This window comes from Petaurus breviceps, unplaced genomic scaffold, assembly GCF_028583685.1.
Source record: "Petaurus breviceps papuanus isolate PSGF00001 unplaced genomic scaffold, PetGlider_PUasm1.0 91133, whole genome shotgun sequence".
NCBI lineage: Eukaryota > Metazoa > Chordata > Mammalia > Diprotodontia > Petauridae > Petaurus > Petaurus breviceps.
In genome coordinates, this window is record NW_027187419.1 from 30119551 (window position 1) to 30125859 (window position 6309).

The following is a 6309-nucleotide window of genomic DNA, read 5'->3' on the forward strand; positions in this document are numbered from 1 at the left end:
TGTCTCTCCCTATCTCCTCTCATTATATTCCTCTCTCACCTCAATTTTATTTTTAAAATATCATCCCTTCCTATTCAATTGATTCTGTGCCCTCTGTCTATGTATACCTGTACATATACATACACACACTCACATATGTATTCATATACCCATATACCCTCCTATATAGACATATATCTGTATGTATACATATATATACACACATATATATATGTATATATACATTTATATTCCCTTCAACCACCCTCATACTGAGAAAAGTTTCATAAGTTACAATGATCATTTTTCCATGTAGGAATGTAAATAGTTCAACTTTGAGAAGTTCCTTACGATTTCTTTTCCCTGTTTACCTTCTCATGCTTCTCTTGCTTCTTGTAACTGAATGTGAAATTTTCTATTCAACTCTGGTTTTTTTCATCAAGAATGCTTGAAAGTCCTCTATTCCACTGAATAACCATATTTTCTCCTGAAACATGATACTCAGTTTTGCTGGGTAGGTGATTCTTGGTTTTGATCCCTGCTCCTTTGACCTCCAGAATATCATATTCCAAGCACTTCTATCCCTCAGTGTAGAAGCTGCCAGATCCTGGATTATCCTGTGTTTCCACAATATTCCATGAGGTTGCTGATAATTATCTAGGGCAGACTAATTCTGTGTCAGATGATTTTGGCTTGCTTGTCCAATACAAGCATCACCGATACCGAGGCACCTTAAGAACCTACCCATTATGGTGAACCTTTAATAAATTTTGCTTTACTTTGGCTGAGAGAAGATTTAAGTTGAATTCTTTTGGCAGGACCTGGCATGTTGTTATTTTGGGGTCTTGAGCACCCCTAAACCTTAAACCTCTACATTTTATGGTTCCCTGACCTCAGCACTTCCTACTCATATACTGCTAAATAGTGTTGGAAAAGAATTCTGAAACAATGCTGAATGAGTCCACTCCAAATTTATGTTACATAATCTCAACTGGGCATATTATGCAGCAAAATATTTCTTTTTCACCTTCCTACTAATTCACTCTCCCACTCACCACATCAGCTATTCCAAATCTTTTCGTTTTTCCTCAGATGTCTCATGGTACTTTTTTCATCCACCTTCTCAGCTAAGGATCTTGTCTCATATTTCACCAGAAAAAACACTGGGGCCATTTGTTGAGAGCTCCCTCCTTTGCCATTCTTCTCAGCTTACATTTTCCCTAATATTACTTCTTTCACCATTGTTTCCCATGAAGAGGTAGCTGTTCTTGCTAAGGCCAATCTATCTACATGCACAACTGATCCCATCTCATCCCAGTCCCCACACTATCATTCTCACTCTCTCACTAAACTTCATTCTCTTCCTACTTACTGCTTAGTTCTCTGTTACCTACAACATGCCCATATCTTCCTAGTCTTAAAAAAAAAACCAACAAACCACCAAAAAACAAAAAACCTAATCTTAGCCAAACAAACTCACTAGCACTCCTTGGCACTGTTGCATCTGATTTCAGAGCCAATGCCATCATTATTGGCCCCTCTGCCTATATAGCCATTAGTGATATAACCAGAATTATTTGTTACAACAGTATTTGAAACAGATATTGCATTGGCCTAGTCTATAGATGGTTGTCTCTGGGCTTACTTTCATAAGATTTTTCATTCTTTCTGTCCATACTTTTTTTCTGAATGAAATTCTCGGTTTTAATTCCTGCTTTCCCAAAGGTATTGGTTTTCAGAGTCTGCTTCAGATTTAAGTTAGTGTCTATAGTTCGCTGGTCGTCACTGAGTACTCTTGAAATGGGGTTGGGGGCTTCATCAGAGCCCAAGCTCTTTAATATTTCTTTCTCCATCATTACCATTTAGTTCACCATGTTTTCTTCTTGGGCACTTGCTGCTGCTGTTGGAGGGCATGCTTGGGTTCATGTCTTAGCAACTTGGGCTAGGCCTTGGGGCTGCTGCCATCAGGCCTATACTGCAGGTACTAGTAGAACTGTTAATGGTGCTAGTGGTTGTGATTGTGATGGGGTTTAGGTCCAGGGAACCCCTTTAAATCTTCCCACTTGATGAGGGATTTACCTGAAGCCATAAGCCTTTCATTATCACTAGGCCCAAATCTCTGTTACTCTTAACCTAGCCTAGCCCTCCATTGTCCAGCTGCTTCCCACTCTTGATCCTATCAAAATATCTATACCCAAATTTGTTAACCTTAAACTAGCCTAGCCTTCCATAGTCTGTCATTTTCAGGTAACCTTCAGCTATTTCCCACCCTTAAATTCCATTCCTGGAATCTGACCTCAGTCTCCCCTTAGACTCCTTCTCCAGACCTTCCCCAAACCCTTCCTCTAGACCACCCCTAGATGCCTCACACAGTCTTTCTGTAAGATCCATTTTGCCTCCCTGAAGGTGCTGAGATTAATCTAGCATAGACTCACTCTGTGTCAGATTATTCTGGCCCCCTTGTCTAATACAAGTGTCACAAATACTTAGGCTCCTTAAGAGTCTACCCATTATGGTGAATCTTTAATAAACTTTGTTTTACTTTGACTGAGAGAAGACTTGAGTCAAATTCATTCGGCAGGACCCAACATGTTGTTATTTTGGGGTCTCAAGCACCCCTAAATCCCAAACCTCAACAGTTGTACAGAAATAATATAGGGAGGGGGAGACAATGGCTGTTACTGCTGCTGGGCTGGCTGCTGGGACTGCAGCAGTGGCTGGGGCTGGCTGGGCTTCTCCTCCACTGAAGTGGAGGGACTCCCTGGCTGGGGCTGTGGGCTGCTGTAATCATCTCCCCCACTTTTCTTTTCTTTTGCGACTCACAGCACTTGTTTGTGCCCCCTACTAGATGAAAATGTTTATTTAACAAAAGAAATAAAAGTACAACAAAATAACACATTTTAAAACTAAGTCAATATGTGGCCTGCAGGTGTCCTTATGTGAGACTTTGACACCACTGTCTTGCTCCATATACTAGAGTAACTTTCAAATGAATGAACAATCTATGAAATGTTACCAAAATAAAATTATTTTTGGTATTTTTTTTTGTTTTTAATAGTATTTTATTTTTTCCAATTACATGTAAAATAGTTTTCAACATTCATTTTTATAAGATTTTGAGTTCCAAATTTTTCTCCGGCTCCTCTTTTCCCTCCTCCTCAACAATAGCAAGCAAACTGATAGATGTTATACATGTGCAATCATGAAAACATTTCCACAGTAGTCATTTTGTGAAAGAAGAAACAGAACAAAAGGGGGAAAAAAACAATGTGACAATAATATGCTTCAATCTGTATTCAGACTCCATAGTTCTTTCTTTAGATATGGGTAGCATATTCCATCATAAGTCTTTTGGAATTGTTTTGGATCATTGTATGGCTGAGAAGAACCAAATCAGTCATAGTTGATCATTGCACAGTGTTACTGAACAACAAAATCCTTGTAGAAAAAATAGTAGATCTTACTATTTTATTATTACATATAAGGAGGGAGAGATTTTTTTTAACCATATAGGGTAGAAGTCATTTTAAAAGGTAAAATCAATTCTTTCTATCTAATTTATAAGCATTTGCAAAATTAAATCACCATAAGTAAATTAAAGGAAAAAAAGTCATCTTCATCTTTCCTCCCTTTGATGACTAAACTTTTGGAGAAAATCACCTACAATCAGTGCCTCTATTTCTTCTCATCTTTTTTCTAAATCCTCTATTGTCTATTTCTGATGATGTTATTATTCAACTGAAATTGCTCTCTCCAAAGTTACCAATGATTTATTCATTTATTTATTTATGCTTTTTGGAGGGACAATTGGGGTCAAGTGACTTGCCCAAGGTCACACGGCTAGTTTTTGTGTACTGTGTCTGAGGCCAGATTTGAACTCAGGTCCTCCTGACTCCAGGGCTGGTGCTCTATTCACTTCGCCACCTAGCTGCCCCACCAATGATTTCTTTTTTTTTTTTTTTTTAAAGCAATCAGGGTTAAGTAACTTGCTCAAGGTTACACGGCCAGGTGTTTCTGGGTGGGTGCTAAGTGTCTGAGCCCGGGATTCGATCTCCAGGTACTCTCAACACTGGAGCCGGTGCTCTTACTCGCTGTGCTTCCTGGCCGCTCCCATCAATGATTTCTTAACTGCCAAATCTAAAGTCTTTTCTCAGTTCTCATCCTTCTTGACTTCTCTACAACCTTTGAAACAGTTGGTAACTCACTTGTCCTGGATACGCTCTCCTCTCTAGATGTTGATAAGCCTGTCTCCCAGTTCTCAATCTACTTGTCTGACTTCTGCTCACTCTTCTTTGATATACTGGAACTGTTGATCATGGAGATTTCTCTTGGCATTGACATTAAATTATAATTATGAATATTAGCTAGCAAAAGATTGAGTCCTTAGCTTATTGTTATTTTTTCTAGCAATACTCTTGGGCCCAGGGAATCATGATAGCACCTTCTATTAGGCTGGGATAACACTGTATTAGCCCAATTGAATAGAGCTTTTAAAAAATGTCAAGGGGTGGCTAGGTGGTGCAGTGAATAGAACACTGGCCCTGGAGTCAGGAGGACCTGAGTTCAAATCTGACCTCAGACACTTAACACTTACTAGCCATGTGACCTTGGGCAAGTCATTTAACCCCAATTGCCCTGCCTTCCCCCCTCCAAAAAGCAAACACATAAATAAATAAATTTTTAAAAATGTTAAGTAACAATCCTTTTCGCTGAGTTGAACTAAAATCCAATGGATTGTGAAAATGTGACACATTTTTGCAATAGTTAAGATATATGACACAGGATTAAGTGGATCATGAAAATAGACAGAATTAATTCATTCCTTTTAAAGGGAACAGGAGATTAAAAATTAAACTGGCTTATTATTTGAAAATAATGAAAAAAAGACATATTTTCCCTATTTTCTTATCACTCTACTGTCATCCTCTAAAAATGTAAAGCATCTCTGATAATTTGATAAAGCTCCATGAAATAAGAGCCTAAAAAAATGTTTTTAATGGGTTTTTGTCTTATAGGCACCATCATCTTGAAACAGCTCTTTGAGGCCTCCTGAATCTAGTCTTCTTTAGCAACAAATCTTAACATGTAGGAAGGATGAAGGGAGGGCCAGAGTACAATAAGCATTTATTTAACACCTACTATGTTCCAGGCACTGGGTTAACCTATAGAAATACAAAGAGAAGCAATTCATACTTTGACATGGTCCACATTTTTCAATTGCCTCCACCACAGGACGACAGATTTGGAGGAAACTTCACTTCCTCCCCCTCCCCATGCAACAGATAAGAAGCTGAGGCCCAGGAAAATAGTGATTTGCCCAAGGTCCTCCAAAAGGTGGAGTTTGAACACAGGTCCCAATTTCAGAAATTATTATCTTTCTACTATGCCATTGGACCTCTCTAAAACAAGGATCAGAACTGAAAGTAGTTCAGAACTGAAAGGGAACTTTAAACCTACCCATACATTGTTTAGTTGAGGGATGTGACTGGCTTGAATTCACATAAGCAGTTAAGTACCAGAATTAGAATTTGAACCCTTATTTCCTAGGGGAGGGTGGTGGAAAGGGAAGAGAGGGGCAGGGTGTGACTTTCATTGGGTCATACTGAAGAGGGTCACCATAAAATGGTGAGGTATAGGGTTAGGGGTGCTAGAGACCCCAAAATACCACAACATGCTGAGTCCTGCCAAATGAATTTGACTCATGTCAAATTCTCTCAGCCAAAGTAAAACAAAGTTTATTAAAAGTTTAATAAGCCAAAAGTTTAAAAAAAAGTTTAATAAACCAAAGTTTATTAAAAGCCATATTGGGTAGACTCTTAAGGAGCCTTGGTATCTATGACACTTGTACTTGATAAGCAGGTCAGAATCATCTGACACAGAGTAAGTCTGCACTAGATCATCCTCAGGCACTCACACCTCATGGAGGCAAGATGGGGTCTTATATACAGAAAGGTCGTGGGAGGAGTCTAGGGGTGGAATTTGGGGAGGGTCTTCAGGAGGAGTCAAATGAGGTCAGACTCCAGTGATGATTAAGGGTGAGAGGTAGCTGGACAAAGGAGGGCTAGGCTAGTAAGGGAAGTTTGGGCCCTGCCACAGTGAAAGGCTTATGGCCTCAGGCAAATGCCTCATCAAATGGGAAGATTCAACCACAGTTCAAGGGGGTTTCCAGAGCCTGTTCCTCATCAACACTGCTTCTATAATACTGATAGGGTGATAGGATCTGGACTCCTCAAAGGAAAAGACTATTGTGTGGGCTACAGAGACCCTACCTACCCCAAACTTACTCGGACACGTCTGAAGATGAAAGCAGGACATTTTATTGGAGCTTGT